At 40.5% G+C, this 22456-nt stretch overlaps 1 protein-coding gene across 5 annotated transcripts in view; it reads left to right on the forward strand.

Annotated features, from left to right (window-relative positions):
* Positions 1-2829: 2829 nt before the first annotated feature.
* Positions 2830-22456, forward strand: part of SNAP23 (synaptosome associated protein 23) — a 45390-nt gene continuing 25763 nt past the window's right edge. For 2 of the 5 annotated variants that reach the window (XM_027553649.1, XM_027553646.1), the window contains exon 1: positions 2830-2931. The gene's annotated coding sequence lies outside the window, so the exon portion shown is untranslated. Of the gene's footprint in view, positions 2932-20421; positions 20488-22456 lie in introns of all 5 variants that reach the window. The other 3 variants (XM_027553647.1, XM_027553650.1, XM_027553648.1) reach the window with 3 other exon arrangements.

The raw sequence follows: 22456 nt of genomic DNA on the forward strand, positions 1-22456 counted from the left end.
CTTTGCTCTCCTCTTTTACTTTCATCAAGAGGCTTTTGAGTTCCTCTTCACTTTCTGCCGCCATTGCCTTAAGTACTAGTAATTTGTGATGTTGGGAAAATTACAAGTTTTATTGAAACTTACTTCCCTCAGAGTTAAAATTCAGATAGATACCACAATCTCTCAGGGTGTTGCTGAGATTAAATGACATAATGTAGGTCAAGTGCCTGTCGGTAAAGCAGATAATTCGTGCTGTCTATCATAAAGCAGTGGAGAAGGCAATGGCACCCCACTCCAGTACTCTTGCCTGGAAAATCCCGTGGATGGAGGAGCCTGGTAGGCTGCAGTCCATGGGGTCACTAAGAGTCAGACACGACTGAGCAACTTCCCTTTCACTTTTCACTTTCATGCATTGGAGAAGGAAATGGCAACCCACTCCCGTGTTCTTGCCTGGAGAATCCCAAGGCCAGGGGAGCCTGGTGGGCTTCTGTCCATGGGGTCGCACAAAGTCGGACATGACTGAAGCAACTTAGCATCATAAAGCAGATAATCCATTAACACCAATAATTATATTCTTATTAGTACTTGATTTATTTATATTCATTAAATTTAGCCCATGACCATTCCCTCAGATCATCTTTTAGTGACTAAAACTACTCAGATAAACCAAGTTACATTAAAGTTGATAAATTATTGAACTTCTAATATTGCTTGTTTAACAAGACCTTCAATGCCTCAAGTGAAAGTAATCAGCTCCCTCCATCTATATGTAAATCCAGATTGGCTTCTGGAGGATTAAAGAATTTATTCCCATTCTGTACTTGTGACATCACAAGTCTTTGAAACACCAAGGTGTGGGGTATGCAGCGCATTCTTCTTTTAAAGGCATGCAATGGAAGAACTGTTTTACCTTATAAGCTCAGGGCCATGGTCCAAGGGAAAGCTTGTAGAAGACCAAGGTCAGCTGTTGGTGAGCATCAAGGTAATCCCAGATAAGGGTTTTTCAACCTTGGCTCTGTTGACATTTTGGAGAAAACTCTTGTGCTGTCCTGCTCTAGAGCCCAGGAGCTGCAACTACTGAGCCCACGTACTACAGCTACTGAGGCCAGCATTCGTAGGGCCCATGCTCCACAGCAAAAGAAGCCACGGCAATGAGAAGCCCATGCACCACAACTAACCCCCACTCTGCAACTAGAGAAAAGTTCACACAGCATCAAAGACCCAGCAAGTCACAAATTAATTAATTAAAAAAAAATCATCCAGCTAATGCAGGAGACACAAGAGACATGGGTTCCATCCCTGGGTTGGGAAGATCCCGTGGAGGAGGAAATGGCAGCCCACTCCAGTATTCTTGCCTGTGAAATCTGATGGACAGAGGAGCCCAGTGGGTTACAGTATATGGGATCACAAAAGAATCGGACATGGCTTAGGGACTAAAGCACAACCATACAGGCCCTCAAAACCAGTTACCACTCATACTACTGTTCCCTGGTCGACTTGCTCCATCAGTTTCTACAACAATATTTCAAATCTTCTTCACTTTCTTTAAAACTCCTAACTCTCTATCAGTAGATGACTTTGTCTCCTACTTCACAGAGAAAATAAGAGGCCAGCAGATAAGAAGTTCTTTAACTTCCTGTTACTAAACATACAGATTTACAAATACTTCCTGTCATTCAAATTGAGGAGATATCTTCTCCTCTTGTTTCCAAGACCTTTCCTTCCCTCAGTACTTTGGACTGCCTCTACTCTTACCCACTCAGGATCTACTGACTAGTGCTTCTCTTTAAAACTACTTTTTTTCTCAGTTGTATCTTACCTAGCATGCTTAAATTTTTCCTGTCTTAATTCTAATAGCAACCAAAAAAGCAGAAACAAAAAACTTGAACACTTGTCCTCTTCCCCCATTCCCCTCAAGACCATACTTTCCAAAAGCATTCTACAACTTGTCCCCATTTCTGCATCTCCTCTCTCCAAACTACTGCAATCTATCTTTAACTTGTCATTTCATCACATAGCTTTCACTAAGATCACCAATGACCTCTGTGGTGGTATTTCTCAGATTACATCTTCCTTGACTCCTTAGGAATAGACAACTCCTTTGAAACTCCTTTTATTTCCAGCACTGTGCTGTATTCTCAGGGGAGCCTGGAGCAGTTTCCTGATCTGCTTTTAAACCTTTCAATATTCTCAGTGATCATGGTAAAGTGTAGGCTAACTTCCAAAAGTACAAGATTTTCCAAGACTTGGCCATTGCCAACTTTAAGAACTCATTTCCCGCTTCACCGGAAGATATGAGGAGCTTTAAGCCTCTAAATAGATGAACTACAAGGAAACTTCCAGAAGGCGCTATGGTCTTCTTGGACTCTCCAATGACCACAGTCTGGAAACCTTTATCTCCCTCCCGTACCTCCGGTGCAACTCCTACTTATCCTTCATGACTTCAAAACTCACTTCCTCCGGGAACCCTTTCTGATACCCTGAGAATAAAGCTCTTAGTTCATTGTGCGCCAGCGGCGCCTCGGATGTTCTGTATGCCAAGTACTATATTCTGTCCACTATGTTTACATATCTATCTCCCAGTATAGAGAGAGGTCAGGGAAGGCATTCCTTTCGCAGCCTTTTCCTCAGCATTCATCCCGCACAAGGCCAGGCACATGGGTTGCCCTCAGTGAAAATTTGTTGTCTGAACACCGCCCACCTTTGGGTAATACTCGAATTATCCGGTAAACGGGTGAGTCCCAGGGCTCTCCGCCTGCGTGGCAGGGAGATTTAAAGCCCTCGCACGGTGATTGGCTCCAGCCTCAGGGGTGTGTCCGGGCTCGCCGCGCCGGGGAAGTGCGCAGGCGCGCAGGTCTGGCGAGCGCAGGCGCAAGAAGGGCGCAGCTGGGAGTTCGGCCTGCGGGTGTCCGAGCTGTAGCGGCCGGAGAGGAGTGGCTGGACCTCTGCTTGGTGAGTCTCCAGGAGTAGGGATGAGTGAGCTGGCCGGGGAGAAGATTGGGATCATAATCCCAAGGAGAAAGAGTGTATCGTGACGGTTGAAAAGTTGGTGAGGTCGGGCTTAAGGGGAGGAGGTGGCGCTCTGACCGGGACTGGGCAGGTCCGGCCCTGATCGAGGACGCTGGACGCCGAGAGACTTATCAAGCGGCCAGAGGAGGAAGGGTGGAGGGATGATGGTTCTCTAGACTCTTCCTAGAAACCTAGCAGAGGTAAACTCCCACTCTCTAACTTCCCACCCTCACGGTGTTGCTGCGGTTGGGATTGTATGGTGGCTCCAGTGATCAGAGAAACTCTGAACTAGTTGTTTGAAGGAGGGTTCTGCGGTTCATAGCATTGGAGAGTCCATTCTGTCCAGGGAAGTCCAGTTTTACATTGCGGCTTTACTGAAGATACACGAAGGAAAAGGTCGGTAAAAGATCGAATTCCACAGGGTAAGCGGGGCGGGGGAAAGTCCTGGAAAGTGTTTCACATGGGACTTTTTCTCATCGTTAGTGACCACAATGCAAAGAAAGGCAGATGGGAGTTAGAGGAAACCGAAATTCGTCAAAGTTGGAAAAAGAAGATGAGAAAGGAGTATTAACTTACATCTCTCGGGGAAGGGTGGGGGCAATTGGGAGAGGAGAGTATGGAAATTGGCAGCTTCTGACAGTGATCCCTCAGCACTGTGAAAATACTGTAGCCTGTTAGTAGCAGATACTTTAAGAATCGGGAGTGATATTACTCCATCTGCCGTGGTGCCCTTAAGATCGGTTTTCAGATGTCCCAGTGAGATACTGCAAGTATGGCATAGAAATGGTTCTTCCACTTTCTTGTCTTGCCTGGAAATTCTTGAGACATCATTAGCAAGAATACTTTGACATCTCATCTTGAAACATTTCATAGTAAAAATTTTAAATATTACTGTTTCTGCCGCCAGCAAAGTTGATGCCAAGGCATGCAGTGATCACCTGTCATTCATTCCTTTGGCGAGAGGTAATGAGAAAAAACACATTCATGTAAATAATTAGGCGAAAACCCTTTTATTACTCTGCTCCTTTGACAGGTTATGTGAAAGTAAATAAAATGATCATATAGTTTAACCTACAACTTAAATGTTTATCAGTGTTGCTAGAGTTCTTTTTTTAGATGCTTATGGTATGTGAATATGCACTAGAAAATTGCTTTTGTCTTAGTTCCAGAGTAGGAATGATTTATTTGTGCCATTATTTTTTTTTTAACAATATTTACACTCTTTCCTGTAAACAGTAAAATTTCTGTATGCATCTTAGTGTTTGTTTCTTTTACTCCAAATCAACTTTAGTAACAAGCTCACTGAACTACACATCACATCTTTTCTAATCATTGGGAACAATACCTTGAGCAAACAAACAGGCCCTGTTGCTCATGGGACAGTTATGGTGCTTCACTTGCTTTGAACCATTTGTTTTTTGTTGTTTAGGTCACTAAGTCATGTTGAACTCTTTTGCGACCCCATAGATTGTAACCTGCCAGGTTCCTCTGCCCAAGAATTTCCCAGGCAAAAATACTAGAGTGGGTTGCCATTTTCTTCTCCAGGGGATCTTCTTGAGCTAGGGATCTAACTCACATCTCTTTTGTTTGCAGGCAGATTGTTTACCACTGAGCCACCAGGGAAGCCCATGAACTATACCGCCATCATAAATTTTGCATTTTAGAAGTTTTACTTTAAATTTTAATAGACTTTTAAAAAACATTACCCTCTTCCAAGGTGATAATCTGTGAAATCATGGTTTAGCTATATTTTATACCTTTTCTGGTACACATTATAATATGTAGCTATTAAGTACATAAGCATTGCTTATATAACAAAATCATTTCTTTTCAGCTTTAGTGTATTTTTTTAAATATTTTTTAATTGAAGGATAATTGCTTTTTACAAAATTTTGTGTTTTTCTGTCATTCATTAACAAGAATCAGCCATAGGTACACCCATGTCCCCTGCCTCCCAAACCTCCCATCTCCCCCTCAGCAAAATTGTTTCTTGTTCTTGCTCTGCACTTTGGAAAATGCTGCTTTGGGCCTAATCTACTCATTTTTAAAATAAAATGAAAATTGAACTACCTAAACTCTAATGTTGATGGACTCCAAAATTCTCTTAGCCTTGTGATGGCATTCATTATTGTGACACAATTCTAACAAACTTATCTGGTGAAACCAGATTAAAGTAGAATAGCAAAAGGGAAAAAGAGGATTTTGCTCTTTGACATTTTTGTGAAATCAGCTGAATTAAGGTACTTTGTTTTCCTCCTGTGGTTCCTATGTCTTAAACATTCTGAAATCTGTTTTTTAACTGTCTTTGTACTTTGCATTCTGTATATGTTAGCATTTATAATATATGACATTGCTTGCATCCAAGAGTGCTGAACTTTTTATTCCAGTGCTGTATTTTGTTTTCAGGTCTGTAGATTGACAGAAAAATAAATGACGGGACTGGTCTTTTCTTTGTCTTGGGGGTGGTGGTGGTAGGGGCTTGGAACAGATGGATCCAGTGCCTCTAACAATTGGAGGAAGTGGATTGTGGAGCCAGGAAACAGCATCTACTGTTCTTTTGTAATATTGGTGGGGGTGGAGATGGGATTCCATTTTACTCATTTAAGTTCACTGACATTTTAGTTTTGATTTCAGTTTAGATTGAATTATTACTAAAATATTTAAGTCACTATTCACTATATTTTTCTGGAATTCCTTCATCTTCTTGATTTTTGTGAGTTCTTGGATATAATACTTGTTTAAAATTTATTTTAACAATGTTTTCACAGTTGAGATTACCTTTAGATTGCCTCTTGATGCTTTCGGCTGCAAAGGATGTAATCAATCTGATTTCGGTGTCGACCATCTGGTGATGTTCATGTATGGTCTTCTCTTGTGTTGTTGGAAGAGGGTGTTTGCTATGACTAGTGCGTTCTCTTGGCAGAACCCTATTAGCCTTTGCCCTGCTTCATTCTATACTCCAAGGCCAAATTTGCCTGTTACTCCAGGTGTTTCTTCACTTCCTACTTTTGCATTCCAGTCCCGTATTATGAAAAGGACATCTTTTGGGAGTGTTAGTTCTAGATGGTCCCATCACTTCATGGCAAATAGATGGGGAAACAGTGAAAACAGTGGCTGACTTTATTTTGGGGGGCTCCAAAATCACAGCAGATGGTGATTGCAGCCATGAAATTAAAAGACGCTTACTCCTTGGAAGGAAAGTTATGACCAACCTAGACAGCATATTAAAAAGCAGAGACATTACTTTGCCAACCTTTGTCTGTCTAGTCAAGGCTATGGTTTTTCCAGTGGTTATGTATGGATGTGAGAGTTGAACTATAAAGAAAGCTGAGCGCCGAAGAATTGATGCTTTTGAACTATGGTGTTGGAGAAGACTCTTAGAGTCCCTTGGACTGCAAGGAGATCCAAGCAGTCCATCCTAAAGGAGACCAGTCCTGGGTGTTCATTGGAGGGACTGATGTTGAAGCTGAAACTCCCAATACTTTGGCCACCTGATGTGAAGACCTGACTCATTTGAAAACACCCTGATGCTGGGAAAGATTGAGGGCAGGAGGTGAAGGGGACAGAGGATGAGATGGCTGGATGGCATCACTGACTCAATGGACATGGGTTTGGGTGGACTTCGGGAGTTGGTGATGGACAGGGAGGCCTGGCGTTGCTGCAGTTCATGGGGTCGCAAAGAGTCGGACACGACTGAGTGACTGAACTGAACTTGATGCTTTTAAAATAAAATTCAGGGACTTCTCTGGTGGTCCAGTGGCTAATACTCCATATTTTCAATGCAGGGGGCCCAGGTTTGATCCCTGATCAGGGAACTAGATCCCACATGCTGCAACTAAGAGTTTGATTGCTGCAACTGAAAGACCCTGCATGCCACAACGAAGACCCAGAGCAGCCAAATAAATAGTTTTAAAAAGAAAAAGAAAATCCAAATTTCTTGGTATAGTAGATAAGCCCTTCACAAACTATGTCCTGTCTGCCTGTTAAAGCCACCCTCGCCACTCTGTACACATGCACACACATACATACATGTTTTATTCCTGCATGTCTGTATTGTGGCACTTTTTTTTTTTTGACCATGCTGTGCAGCTTGTGGAATTTTAGTTCCCTGACCAGGGACTGAACCCAGGCCCTGGCAGTGAAAGCACCGAATCCTTACTACTGGACTGCCAGGGAATTCCCTGTGGCGCTTCTTCAATAGTCTAAGATCACAATTTTTGTTTTAGAGTTGATTGTGCTTTATCCTGAGACGTTTCATAATTATTATGAAAAATTATACTTTTACTGAGCACTACATTCTAGCAAGGTTTTAAATTCTTTGTATAAGTTAACTTAGTCCTTACCACAACACTTGAAGTAATTAGTGAGAAAACAAGCACAGAGAAGTTGAGCAAGCCGTAGTCACCATTTGAAACCATTGTGCCTCCAAATACTGGGCACTTAATCACTATACTGTATTGCTTTTTGTATAAACAAGAATGCCATTCAGTCTGCTGTGGGGGAGTATTCCTTTCTGGGGATTTGAATGCTTATGTTTTCTACCTGTGGCATCTGACTCCTCATATCAGAATATTTGAGAAGCTTACCAAAAAGGATCTAAGTGAACTTGGAACCAGGGCCAAAGTACTTGGATGGCTTAGGTGAATGTTTCACTCAAGCAGGATAAAGCCTTGCCAATCATCCCCACCTCACACTTGGTATTTCCCTGGTAGATACCGTAGGTATGTCTGCCAAATTGTGTCTTTCTGTTCCCCAGCGAGTGAGTGCTACATTCTTGAGCCTCCTTATCTTTCTTATAAATCATCCCATTTCTGTTCTCACAGCCTTTCTTTTAGACGTAGTCAGTGTACTTGATTACAATCACATCTAGATCTTCCTTCCCAGGATTATATCCTGGTTACTTAGAGTATAATTGTGGAAATGCCAAGGTTGAGCAGGACTTGAAAACTTGGTGTTGTACATCAAGCAATTAAGTTATAATAGATGTTTCTGTAAAGCTGAAGTGTAATTTTGATCATTTTGATTAGTCGTTTTAGTGGTACTTTCTCCTTCAGCAGTATTATTTCTGTCTTGAATCATGTGCTTCAGTGGTCTTTGAAACCAAGATATTTAATAGATATGATTCAGAGGTGTACTTCTTATATTTGCATAGTGTTTCTTTTGGCGGTGGGGAGCGGGGAGGGCTTGGTATAAGAATAAAGTTGTTCCTGTAGGAGGAAGTAGAAAGGAGACTTGAGAGAGGAAGTGAAAGGAGGAACCTAACATTAAATAACTCGTCTCATCTAAGTGCTTTCAGGAAGAATTAAATTTCCTAATCAGAGCATGGATTCTTTTTGGCCTCTCTAGGATGTTTCTAGTATTTTGGAATACCATGTGCCTGTACTTGTACTCACATGGTATTCCAGTGTGTACATCGGAATACCATGTGAGTATACATGTGAACATTTTTCCTTATTTTCTTCCTTCCTTGTGTGTCAGCACTTCTAATGTTCCTTGTTAAAAAGAGAATTTAAGAATGAAATCTAAAGAAAAACCAAATTCTTTTATTCAGTAAGTGATGGTTCATATCTGAACTTCTGCTTCATTCTCTGTAATCCTTTTTTTTCTATTCTATTTATCCTCTATTTTTCATCTTTAGGAGTCTTTAAAAAAAAGAGCTGCTTAAGTGTAGTGTGTGTGTGTGTACGTGTGCACACACACACGCATGCTCCATCATGTCCAACTCTTTTGCAACCCCATGGACTGCAGCCCACCAGACTCCTCTGTCCATGGAATTCTCCAAGCAAGAATGCTGGAGTGGGTTGCTAGTTCCTCTTCCAAGGGATCTTCTCCACCCAGGGATCGAACCCACGTTTCCTGCATCTCCTGCATCGGCAGGAAGATTGTTTATCACTGTGCCACCTAGGAAGCCCGTATTGTGCATATACTTTTACTTTGTTAGGTGCCATCCTAGACACCTAATAATTCATGACATGAGATACCACATGTGAGGTAGGGATGATTGGCAAGGCTTCCAACAGCCTGAATGAAATATTCACTACAACCATCCAAGTATTATGGCTCTGATTCTAAGTTTGCCTGGGAGCTTTCTGATTAGCTTCTCAAAAATTCTGATACCAGGAGTCAGATGCCATGGAGGATGTAACAAATATCATGAGTGAAAATGGGTAAATTCATTAGTAATTGTTATTTCATGAGTCTTTACTCTGTGCTAAGCATGTTATGTAGCTTAACTATTAATAACTTTATTTCTGAAACAACCCTCTTGGTAGAACTGTTATCCTGATGAATGAGGAAACTGAGACTTGAATAGGTTAAGTAAATTGCCTGGGTACCAGAGCTAGAAGGAATTCAGGGTCTATCTGACATCAGCGTCTGTGTTATGAACCACTACATTATGCTCATTCAACACAGTATTTAAAGTATCTCACGTTATCTGGGAGTAGCAAGTTTAGTCACTGGAGAATTATAGCTGAAATCATATTCAACCCAACTAGGCCTTGACAGCATTTCAGATGGTCTTCGCCTCAGTCTAGGAAGACTATAGTCCTATTGAGAGGTAGAATTTATGTGCATAAAACAACTAGAAAACTGAAGTGAAATGGAAAACTGTGTATATTTGGAGGCAATAGAGAAGAATGCTTTATTTTCCATATCCTAACTGCTGCTGCTGCTGAGTCACTTCAGTCATGTCCGACTCTGTGTGACCCCATAGACGGCAGCCCACCAGGCTCCCCTGTCCCTGGGATTCTCCAGGCAAGAACACTGGAGTGGGTTGCCATTTCCTTCTCCAATGCATGAAAGTGAAAAGCGAAAGTGAAGTCGCTCAGTCGTATCTGACTCTTAGCAGACCTGGTAGGTCTGCAGCCTACCAGGCTCCTCCATCCATGGGATTTTCCAGGCAAGAGTACTGGACTGGGGTGCCATTGCCTTCTCCGATCCTAACTACAGTGTAGCATAAAATACACATTGCAAAAGAAACAAAGGTAATTTTCTTAACATCAGATATGTTCCTTTACTTGACAACAGATGCTTGAAAAATGCTTGTGGTATGTATTGAGAGAGACGTGTTCTAGGACCAGGGTTCCTTTCTGCTGGTAGGAAAGGACTAGGTAGGCTGCTGACTCCTCCTTGCTCTGCAAGAGTTTTCAGTTCTCTTGGGGAGGTCACCATAGCTACATGGTACTTTTTACCTATTCCCTTCTGACAGCCCTGGCCTACAGTTTCCCTTTTCAGCTGGACTCTGTTCCCTCTTGCCATCTTATGACCACACTCCTCTGCCTTTTCTTTCCCAGCTGCCATCAAGTCTGTTCCAAAAAGTATACCCCCACCCCCGCCACTTCTCCAGTAAAGATTGTGTAATATAGAGAGAGCCTAAGAATTATACTTTATTCTCATAGCATAAAAAAGTTAGACTAGGTGATCTCTGAGGTTTATTTCCCTTTAGAGATAGTTCTCTGAGATGAGAATTAAAAAGAAATTTTATTCACATATAATTGGTTAATTAAGCATAAAATTTCTGTAGGCTTATATTTTCCAGTTGGTGTTCTGTGGAACCGTGGATTCTTTGGGATTAATAAAAAGCATTATTGGAAGGAAAGGTTTTATGGTCATCTATGTGTGAGTGGAAGTGAGAAATAGATTTAAGGGACTAGATCTGATAGACAGAGTGCCTGATGAACTATGGACGGAGGTTCATGACATTGTACAGGAGACAGGGATCAAGACCATCCCCAAGAAAAAGAAATGCAAAAAAGCAAAATGGCTGTCTGAGGAGGCCTTACAAATAGCTGTAAAAAGAAGAGAAGCAAAAAGCAAAGGAGAAAAGGAAAGATATACCCATTTGAATGCAGAGATCCGAAGAATAGCAAGGAGAGATAAGAAAGCCTTCGTCAGCGATCAATGCAAAGAAATAGAGGAAAACAATAGAATGGGAAAGACTACAGATCTCTTCAAGAAAATCAGAGATACCAAGGCAACATTTCATGCAAAGATGGGCTCAATAAAGGACAGAAATGGTAGGGACCTAACAGAAGCAGAAGATATTAAGAAGAAGTGGCAAGAATACACAGAAGAGCTGTACAAAAAAGATCTTCACAACACAGATAATCATGAAGGTGTGATCACTCACACTCACCTAGAGCCAGACATCCTGGAATGTAAAGTCAGGTGGGCCTTAGCAAGCATCACTACAAACAAAGCTAGTGGAGGTGATGGAATTCCAGTTGAGCTATTTCAAACTCTAAAAAATGATGCTGTGAAAGTGCTGCACTCAATATGTCAGCAAATTTGGAAAACTCAGCAGTGGCCACAGGACTGGAAAAGGTCAGTTTTCATTCCAGTCCCAAAGAAAGGTAATGCCAAAGAATGCTCAAACTACCACACAATTGCACTCATCTCACACACTAGTAAAGTAATGCTCAAAATTCTCCAAGCCAGGCTTCAGCAATACGTGAACCGTGAACTTCCTGATGTTCAAGCTGGTTTTAGAAAAGGCAGAGGAACCAGAGATCAAATTGCCAACATCCGCTGGATCATGGAAAAAGCAAGAGAGTTCCAGAAAAACATCTATTTCTGCTTTATTGACTATGCCAAAGCCTTTGACTGTGTGGATCACAATAAACTGTGGAAAATTCTGAAAGAGACGGGAATACCAGACCACTTGACCTGCCTCTTGAGAAACCTGTATACAGGTCAGGAAGCAACAGTTAGAACTGGACATGGAACAACAGACTGGTTCCAAATAGGAAAAGGAGTACGTCGAGGCTGTATATTGTCACCCTGCTTATTTAACTTATATGCAGAGTACATCATGAGAAATGCTGGGCTGGAGGAAGCACGAGCTGGAATGAAGATTGCCGGGAGAAATATCAATAACTTCAGATATGCAGATGACACCACCCTTATGGCAGAAAGTGAAGAAGAACTAAAGAGCCTCTTGATGAAAGTGAAAAAGGAGAGTGAAAAAGCTGGCTTAAAGCTCAACATTCAGAAAACTAAGATCATGGCATCCGGTCCCAATAGATGGGGAAACAGTGGAAACAGTGGCTGACTTTTTCTGGGCTACAAAAATCACTGCAGATGGTGATTGCAGCCATGAAATTAAAAGATGCTTACTCCTTGGAAGGGAAGTTGTGACCAACCTAGATAGCATATTCAAAAGCAGAGACATTACTTTGCCAACAAAGGTCCATCTGGTCAAGGCTATGTTTTTTCCAGTAGTCATATATGGATGTGAGAATTGGACTGTGAAGAAAGCTGAGCGCCGAAGAATTGATGCTTTTGAACTGTGGTGTTGGAGAAGACTCCTTAGAGTCCCTTGGACTGCAAGCAGATCCAAGCAGTCCATCCTAAAGAAGATCAGTCCTGGGTGTTCATTGGAGGGACTGATGTTGAAGCTGAAACTCCAATACTTTGGCCAGCTCATGCGAAGAGCTGACTCATTGGAAAAGACCTTGATGCGGGGAAAGATTGAGGGCAGGAGGAGAAGGGGACGACAGAGAATGAGATTGTTGGATGGCATCACCAACACAGTGGACATGGGTTTGGGTGGACTTCGGGAGTTGGTGATGGACAGGGAGGGCTGGCATGCTGTGGTTCATGGGGTCGCAAAGAGTTGAACACAACTGAGTGACTGAACTGAACTGAACTGAATGTGTGAGTGGGACAAAGTTGAACAAATTTCTTCACTGCTTAAGACTTCTGATTTCCAGTCAAGAATTTAATGAGCCAGCCAGTCTATAATGTGAGGATATACATGAACAGTAGGAGGAGATGGGAAGATAGAAGAGTTAAATATCATCATCGTAGAAAGTCAGTGAATGATACCCAAAATTGACAAATATCAAGAAATAACACCATAAGCATGATTTAGAGATTGGGAGTTAAATGCTAAAATGACTAATACTGTTGAAAATTTTTCTCTGGGGTCTTGGGAGCAGGAATTGGTTTGGGGGAAGAGGGAGGGCAGGTGAACTGCTATTTATTACTGCTGTAGAGCTATTTGATATCTCAAACCATGTGTATATACTTTATTAAAATTAAACATGGAAGAATATCACAGCTTCAAAAATAATTTTTGATAGCTGAATGACATTCCATCATGTAGTTATACCGTACTTTTTCAATCAGATCTCTTACCATTGGTTATATAGACCTCTTTGAATTTTTAACATTATAAATAATATTGACACTAAGGTATTTTTGTCTTATCTGTGATTTTCTTCTAAATTGATAAAATGAGAAAAGGCCAGAGAAGAGGGATATTTTAATTTTTCTTGTATATATATCATTATCCTTTGAGAATTTTGATTTTTTAATCAGCATTTTATCTTCTAAAATAGTATTCAAGTTAAACTTTAATTGTATAGGAGTAAGAATTGAAATGGCCAGATAATCTGAATGCAAAATCCATCACTGCTTCCACTTTTCTGCCTTCTATTTTTCATGAAGTGATGGGAGCAGATGTCACGATCTTGGTTTTTTTAATGTTGAGTTTTAAGCCAGCTTTTTGACTCTCCTTTTCCACTTTCATTTAGAGTCTCTTTAGTTCCTCTTCACTTTCTGCCATTAGAGTGGTTCATCTGCATATCTAAGGTTGTTGATATTAAACTATACATATTTTTAATGTAGCATTAAGACTTATTGATAGAAATAATAGTGTTTAACCTTTTGTAATGACCATTTTAAGTCTTTCCAGAAAATCAGCGTTTTCAAATATACTAGCATGTAAATAATGCATTGGTTGTTGTCTTATTTAAATTTCGCTTTCTATTACACAGTTATTAATAATAGCCAGGAATACCAGTTTTAAAGTAATTTTCTCTTATTACAAGAAGTAAAATTTGAAGTTTTTTTTCTTTTAAAAATACAGAAATACATGTTTTCAGAATTCCAAGAAATTGGAAGAAGTTAATGAAGAAAGCTATAAGATGTATTTCTTAACATGGTTGTTCTGCCATTTTCCAACCATTTTTCTTACTTGAAAAGAAAGGTGATCCATTTAATATAAAATATACTTTTTATTTCAGTGGTGCCTACTCTCTAGCTGCTATCATATATTATTTTAACTAAATCTCTAACTTAGATTTTACACTGTGGCAGAGAATAGTTTGTTTCGCATAGTAAAAGCTACAAAATTAATGTTTTCCTTCCTGTCTTCCTTTTAATTCCTACTCAAACTTTTTTCTTTTATTAGTCTATTCTTTCTCATAGTCTTTCTCTACTCTTAAGACTTTTTCAGTTTTTTTTTGTAATTTAAGATATTATTCATATAAAATTCACCATTTTAAAGTATACCATTTAGGAGCTTTTAGCATATTCATATGACTGGAACCATCACCACTAATTCCAGAACATTTCCATTACCTGCAAACAGCCCCATACCTATTGATAGTCAGTCCCACCTCCCCTTACCCTGGCAACAACTAATCTACTTTCTGCCTTTATGGATTTATCTATTTTGGACATTTTATATAAATGGCATTATACAATATGGGGCCTTTTGTATCTGGCTTTGTTCAGTAAGAATTAGGCTTTTGAGGCTCATACATGTTATAGCCTTTTTATACAGTTCACAGGGTTCTCATGGCAAGTATACTAGAGTGGTTTGCCATTCCCTCCTCTAGTGGATCACATTTTCTCAGAACCCTACACTATGACCCATCTGTCTTGAGTGGCCCTGCACAGTACAGCTCCTAGCTTCCTTGAGCTCCTTTGCCATGACAAGGCAGTGATGTGGAAACTCTTAAAGAGATGGGATTAAAGAGATGGGAATACCAGACCATCTTAACCTGTGTCCTGAGAAACCTGTATGTGAGTCAAGAACAACAGTTAGAACAACAGTTAGAACCTTGTATGGAACAACTGACTGGTTCAAGATTGAGAAAGGAGTATGACAAGGCTGTTTATTGTCATCCTGTTTATTTAACTTATACTTAGAACACGTAATACAAAATGCTGGACTGGATGAATTACAAACTGGAATCAATCAAAATGGCTGGGAGAAATATCAACAACCTCAGATATGTGGATGATACCACTTTAATGGCAGAAAGTGAAGAGGAACTAAAGAGCCTGTTGATGAGGGTGAAAGAAGAGAGTGAAAAAGCCAGTTAAAACTCAGTATTAAAAAAACTAAGATCATAGCACCCAGTCCCATCACTTCATGTCAGATGGAAGAGGAAAAGATGGAAGCAGTGACAGGTTTCCTCTTGTTGGGCTTTGAAATCACTGCAGATGGTGGGTGCAGTCATGAAATTAGAAGACGGTCGCTTCTTGGCAGGAAAGCCATAACAAACCTAGACAGTGACAAAAGCAGAGACATCACTTTTGCCGACAAAGGTCCTTATAGTCAAGGCTGTGGTCTTCCCAGGAGCCATGTATGGATGTGAGAGCTGGACCATAAAAGAAGGCAGAACGCTGAAGAATTGATGCTTTTGAACTGTGGTGCTGGAGAAGACTCTTCAGAGTCCCATGGACTGCAAGGAGATAACTTTGGCCACCTGATGCAAAGAGCTGACTCATTGGAAAAGACCCTGATGCTGGGAAAGATTGAAAACAGAAGGAGAAGAGGGTGACAAGGGATGAGATGGTTGGGTGTCATCACTGATTCAATGGACATGAACTTGGGCAAGCTCCAGAAGATGGTGGGGAACAAGGAAGCATGGTGTGCTGTAGTCCATAAGATTGCAGAGTCAGACGCTACTTGGCAACTGAACAAGAACAACATGTTATAGCATGTAACATTCCTTTCTGTGGCTGAATGATACTCCATTGTGGACATTTGAGTTTTTCCCTGCCTTTTCTTTTTTTAATTGAAGTATGTGTGTAGTTGCTAAGTCGTGTCCGACTCTTTGCGACCACGTGGACTGTTGCCTGCCAGGCTCCCCTATCCATGGGATTCTCCAAGTGAGAATACTGGAGTGGGTTGCCATTTCCTCCTCCAGGAATTGAAGTATAGTTGATTTATAATACTGTGTTAGTTTTGGGTATACAGCATAGTGATTCAGTTATTTCTTTTTTTAGATTATATTCCACTATAGGTTATTGCAAGATTATAATTCCCTATGCTATACAGTAAATCCTGGTTGTTTTATCTAGTTCATGTATAGTAGTTCGTACCTGTTAATCCCTTACTCCTAACTGTCCGTCCCTCCTCCTTCCCCTTTGGTAACCATAAGTTTGTTTTCTGTGTCTGTGAGTCTGTTTCTATTTTGTATGTAAATTCATTTGTATTATTTTTTAGATTCCACATATAAGCGATATCATATAGTATTTGTCTTGCTCATTTGTCATTTCATTAAGCATGATCTCTAGGTCCACCCATGTTGCTGCAAATAGCAATATTTCATTCTTTTTTATAGCTGAGTAATGTTTCATGATATATGTATATACCACATCTTCTTGAAGTACTCATCTGTTAGTGGACACTTGGGTTGTTTCCATGTCTTGGCTATTGCAAATAGTGCTGCTGTGAAATTGGGGTGCAGGTATCTTTTTGAATTAGTTTTCATTTTTTCCAGATACATACCTAGGAACTGGGATTGCTGGGTCGTATGGTAGCATTATTTTTTTCAGGACCCTCCATACTATTTTCCATGGTGGCTGCAGCAACAGTGTAGGAGGGTTCCCTTTTCTCCACACTTTCTCTCACATTTATTATTTATAAACTGTTTGATGATGGCCATTCTGAATGGTGTGAGGTGACACCTCATTGTGATTTTGATTTACATTTCTCTAATAATTAGGGATATTGATTGTTTTGGCCACACCCTGCAGTGTGTGGGATCTTGGTTCCCCAAACAGAGATTGAACCCAGGGCCTCAGCAGTGAGAGCACAGAGTCCTAACCATTGGACAACCAGGGGAATTCCCTTTTGATATGATTTTAAATGGAAATTTTTTTATTTCTTTCTCTCTCTGATATTTCATTATTAGTATAAAGAAATTCAACAGATCTCTCTATTAATCTTGTATCCTGCTGCCTTTCTGAATTCATTTATTAGTTCTGGTGCATGTATGGATGTGAGAGTTGGACTGTGAAGAAGGCTGAGCACCGAAGAATTGATGCTTTTGAACTGTGGTGTTGGAGAAGACTCTTGAGAGTCCCTTGGACTGCAAGGAGATCCAACCAGTCCATTCTAAAGGAGATCAGCCTTGGGATTTCTTTGGAAGGAATGATGCTCAAGCTGAAACTCCAGTACTTTGGCCACCTCATGCGAAGAGTTGACTCATTGGAAAAGACTCTGATGCTGGGAGGGATTGGGGGCAGGAGGAGAAGGGGACGACAGAGGATGAGATGGCTGGATGGCATCACTGACTCGATGGATGTGAGTCTGAGTGAACTCCGGGAGTTGGTGATGGACGGGGGGGCCTGGCGTGCTGTGGTTCATGGGGTCGCAAAGGGTCGGACACGACTGAGCGACTGATCTGATCTGAAGGTTTGTCTTGGAGAAGGAAGTGGCAACCCACTCCAGTATTCTTGCTTAGAAAATTCCATGGACAGAGGAGGCTGGCAGATCACAGCCCACGGGGCTGCAAAGAGTTGGCCATGACAGCACACACAAGGAGTAAGGGTTCTCTGTATAGATATCCGTCACTGTTGTTCAGTTGCTAAGTCGTGTCCAAATCTTTGTGACCCCATGGACTGCGGCACACCAGCCTTCTCTGTCCTTCACTATCTTCCAGAGTTTGCTCAAACTCATGTCCACTGGTTATGCCATCCAACCATCTCATCCTCTGTCACACCATCTCCTCCTGCCCTCAATCTTTCCCAGCATCAGGGTCTTTTCCAGTGAGTCAGCTCTTTGCATCAAGTGGCCAAATTATTGAGTCTATAACATCAGTCCTTCCAATGAATATTCAGGGTTGATTTCCTTTAGGACTGACTGGTTTGATCTCCTTGCAGTCCAAGGGACTCTCAAGTCTTCTCCAGCCCCACAGTTTGAAAGCATCAATTCTTTGGCACTCATATCATCTGCCAATAGTGATAATTTTATCTTTTCCCTTCTTTGAGGGTAAGTTTGGTATTGCTGAATCCTTTTAATTTTTGCTTGTCTGAGAAATTCTTTAACTCTTGTGTTCTACATGATAATCTTACTAGGTAGAGTATTCTAGGTTGCAGGCTCTTCCCTTTCAGCACTTTGAAATATATCATGCCACTCCCTTTTGGCCTGCAGAGTTTCTGCAGAGAAATCAGCTGATACCCTTATGGGACTTTCCTTATAACTGATACTTTGTTTCTTTTTCCTTTAAAATTCTCTTTTACTTTTACCATTTTAATTATGATATATCTTGGTGTGGGTCTGTTTCAATTCATCTTGTTTGAAACCCTCTGTGCTTCTGTTCCTGAATGTCTGTTTCCTTTAGGTTTGGGAAGATTTTAGCCATAACTTCTTTAAACATTTTTGGTCTACTTCTCTCCTCCTTTTGAATCCTCTGTTATTCATAGATTGGCACATTTTTCTATTTTCCGTAGATCTTGTATGTTGCTTTCTTTTTTTCTTGTCATTTGTCTTTTTGTTGTTCTGACTGGGTGATTTCCATTATTTTATCTTCTAGATCACTTGTTTGTTTTTGTGTCCTTTAGTCAGCTATTCATTGCTTCTAGATTGCTTTTATCTCAGCAGTTGAATTATCTATTTGACTGGTTCATCTTTATATTTTCTAGATCTTTGTAACAGTGACCTGTGTTTCTGTTGATTGATTGTTGTTGTTGTGTAGTTGCAAGTCATGTCCAACTCTTTTGCAACCCCATGGACTGTATCCTGCCAGGCTCCTCTGTCTATGCAATTTCCCAGGTAAGAATACCGGAGTGGGTTGACATTTCCTTCTCTAGGGGATCTTCCAGATGATCTTTGAGCCTCCTAAGCCCTGCATTTCTACTGATAATCTTTCTTAATTCATTAGCATTTTTATTGCTGCCTTTTGAACTCAGGATCTGAAGCGACTTAGCAGCAGCAGCAGCAGATGATACCATGCAAGACTCTGTTCACCCTGATTGTTGGCAAGCCAGTACACGTGCACTCCTCTGAGTAGAGTCTAGGCTTCTCCAGCTCTTCATTCTGTCATGTTGGTTCTCCCTGCAGCCAGTAGAGCTTGTCTCCTTTGTGCACAGGTCTGAGATGCCCACATTGTTTCTTGACCTGCCCATTTCCCATGGCGAGAGTCCGCCCCTGCAGACCTTCTCTTTCTTCTGGATCCTTCCCAGGATGTAGATTCCAACCTGATGCCTTTTTCCATCCTTCCCTGTTAAATGGAGATCTCTCTTGTAGCTTTGGTTGCATAGGGATTTCCAGCAATTTTCCTTGAGAATTGTTGCACATGTAGATGTATTTTGGGGTGGGGGGAGGTGAGCTCAGTGTCCTCCTACTCTGCCATCTTTATCCCCCTCTCGTTTTTTTTCCCTACGTTTTGGCTATTACAAATGGTGCTGCTTTGAACATTGCTGTACCAGTTTTTCTGTGGACAGTATTTTCATTTCTTTCTAACATGTAGGAATAAAATTGCTGGATCGTACGGTAATTCTGTGTTTAACTTTTTGAAGCCTAAGTCGTTCTTGTCTTGGGTCGTTAAGTGCTAGTAATGTTTTTCCTCCATTAGGTACCAGAATTGTAACAGGGTAGAATATCATCCATTAGTACTTATTTGTACATCAAAAAGCAAAAACTTTTATCTTAAACAGTGGTTTTCAACCTTGGCTGCACCTTGGAATCACCTGGGGAACTTTAAAACCTACTGATACCTGGTTCCCACCCCCAGAGATTCTGATTTAATTCATGTGAGCAGCAGCTTTGGCCTCCAAATTTATAAAGGCTCATCAGGTGATTATAATGTGTAGCCAATGCTGGAAAACATTGCTCTAAAATGTAGTCTAATACTGAAGTTAGGCTTTGCAACTTGAAAAACAGATGGCAGGTATTGCAGGAAAGAAAGTGGGGCATGAGAGGATTTTCACATCCCAGGTCTTAGGCAAGTTCCTGGGATGGCCACCTATTGTGGGTTCTTGACTTCACACTGGAAAGAATTCAAGGGCAAGCCATGGTAAAGTGAAAAAAGTTTTATTCAGGGAAATACACACTCCACAGACAGAATGTGGCCCATTCATATACAGAATGAGAGGCCCCTGGGCACAGGGGAGTTGTCAGTTTTTATAGGGGTTTGCAGTTTTATAGGCTGAGTGGGAGGATTATTCCAACTCTTTTATAAAACGGTTGGGGATTTCCAGGAATTGGGTCACCATCCACTTTTTGGCCATTTATGGTCAGCCTTGGAACTGTTATGGTGCCAATGGGTGTGTCATTTAGCTTGCAGATATATTGATATTGTAAGGAGTGTATACTGAGGCTCAAGGCCTAGAAGTCAGTTATCCACCATCTTGAACCTAGTTGGTTCTAACCAGTTTATGTCTTCAGTGGCTATCATTCTTTTAAAGGTTGTGCCCTGGCCCTTTCCTGTCTCACAGGGACTTCATGTATATACTGGTTGCTCCTTGAACAAGGTGAGTTTAAACTGGGTGTGTACAGTTATACTTAGATTTTTTTTTTCCTCCAATGAATTCCTACTACAGTACTAACCTAGCCCCTGCATTGTTAAAGGGTCAACTGTACTTTTCTTGGGGCAGAGATTCTTTCTGGCTATAGAGTTGATTGACTTAATAATATGGCTCTCTATTCTCCATGTAATATGCTTAATAGTAATTGAAAACACATGCTCTGGAGCAGTCTGCCTAGGTTTCATCCTTGCTCTACTGTGTGACCTTGCAAAAGTTGCTTAACCTCACTGTTCCTTAGTTTGTACATATGTAAAATGTGGGATTAAATAGTGTTTGCTGTGGTCTTAATATTTGTGTGTCCTCCCCTCCAAAATTCTTATGTTTAAAATCCAAATTGCAGGATGTGATGGTGTTAGTAGATAGGGCATTTGGTTGGTGCTTAAACCATGAGGGTGGAACTCTCATTAGTAGGATGCGTGTCTTGTAAAAATGACTCCCGAGTTGCTAGCTCCTCCCACCATGTGAGGATGCTCCAGCTTTAAACCATAAAGAGGGTCCTCACAAGAACTTATAAAATACCCAGTCTGGTATTTTGTTATTGCAGCCTTAATGGACTAAGTGTTGTAACGATTAAATGAATGTGTGTATGTGTATTCATATATATTTTTTGTTTCTAGAATAATGTATGTATAATGCTTTATAAGTGTCAACCATTGTAGTTAGAGTCCTCTCAATCCCCTACCCACTATCTAGACTTTCAAAATGATGAATAAAGATGATTAAAAAGTTAGCTGTCATTTACAAGTTTTTTTGTATATTTAAAAATTTTTTCCTAATAAAAAGTTAAGAAAGCAACATAATGACCCTCCATGTATTATTCACCCAGCTTCAGTGATCATGGCCATTCTTACATCTTCTATAAACTCCCACTCATCTCCTTACTTTCGAATTATTTTAAGGAAAATCCTGCAGACTTTTATTTAAATAGCTTCTTTTTTTAATTTATTTGGCTGTGTCAGGTCTTAATTGCAGCACCCAGACTTCTCTAATTATGGCCGATGGGCTCCAGAGTGCTTGGACTCAGTAGTTGCTCCATGGCATGTGGGATTTTAGTTCCCCAACCAGGGATCAAACCCATGTCTCCTACATTGCAGGGTGAAATCTTAACCACTGGAGCAACAGGGAAGTCCCCGGATCATTTTCTTTAGTCTTTACCAAAAAAGCCTTACATCTGTTCAATAGGTCTGAAAGATCTGTTACCTATTTTATAAATGCTGAAACTGAGCTTTAGTGGGGACAGGTAGCTTGCCCAAGGTCACACAGCAAATATATTTTGGGATCAGAATTTGGCTGCTGGAGCTCCTGCTACTCACCACTATGCTAACCTGCTCTGAATGGAAGTTTCTACTTGTAAATACATTGGTTACCATGAAAGTCTAATCAAAATATGCCAAAGAGAATTGCAAATTTTATCAAACTCTTAAGAGTACAGTAATAACTGTGTAACTCATAGAGAAATTTACATTGTGATTAACTTTAAGAGAAGGAATAAAGTAGGAAACTAACTTAGTAGAATATCTTAATGCAAACTCCTTGCTTTCTGGTATAAACTGACTTAATACCTTATAAAATCATTCTTATATTGGTCTTGTCAGGAATCGATTTAAGGTGCTATTTCTTCATTACTTCCTGTCTCTCCATTTTTATCAATGAAGACCTAGATCTCCTGTTAAGTTCTAAGTCCTTTGTTCTTTGTATTCCTTCTTTCCAGTACTAGTATTTTCTTTTTCTAAATTAGTATAGATATTTTTCAGGTTCAAAATTATTATAAAACAGCTGAAAACCATGATTACTCTGGTCTTTCTAATTCTTCATTTAGTTTAACCATCTTTGAGTCTGTGGAAGATTTCATGGTATTACTATAGAAAGTATCTGAAATTTTGAAATGAGTCATCAGGTAGAGTGCTTAGCTTAT

The sequence above is a fragment of the Bos indicus x Bos taurus genome, chromosome 10, assembly GCF_003369695.1.
Source record: "Bos indicus x Bos taurus breed Angus x Brahman F1 hybrid chromosome 10, Bos_hybrid_MaternalHap_v2.0, whole genome shotgun sequence".
Taxonomy (NCBI): Eukaryota; Metazoa; Chordata; class Mammalia; order Artiodactyla; family Bovidae; genus Bos; species Bos indicus x Bos taurus.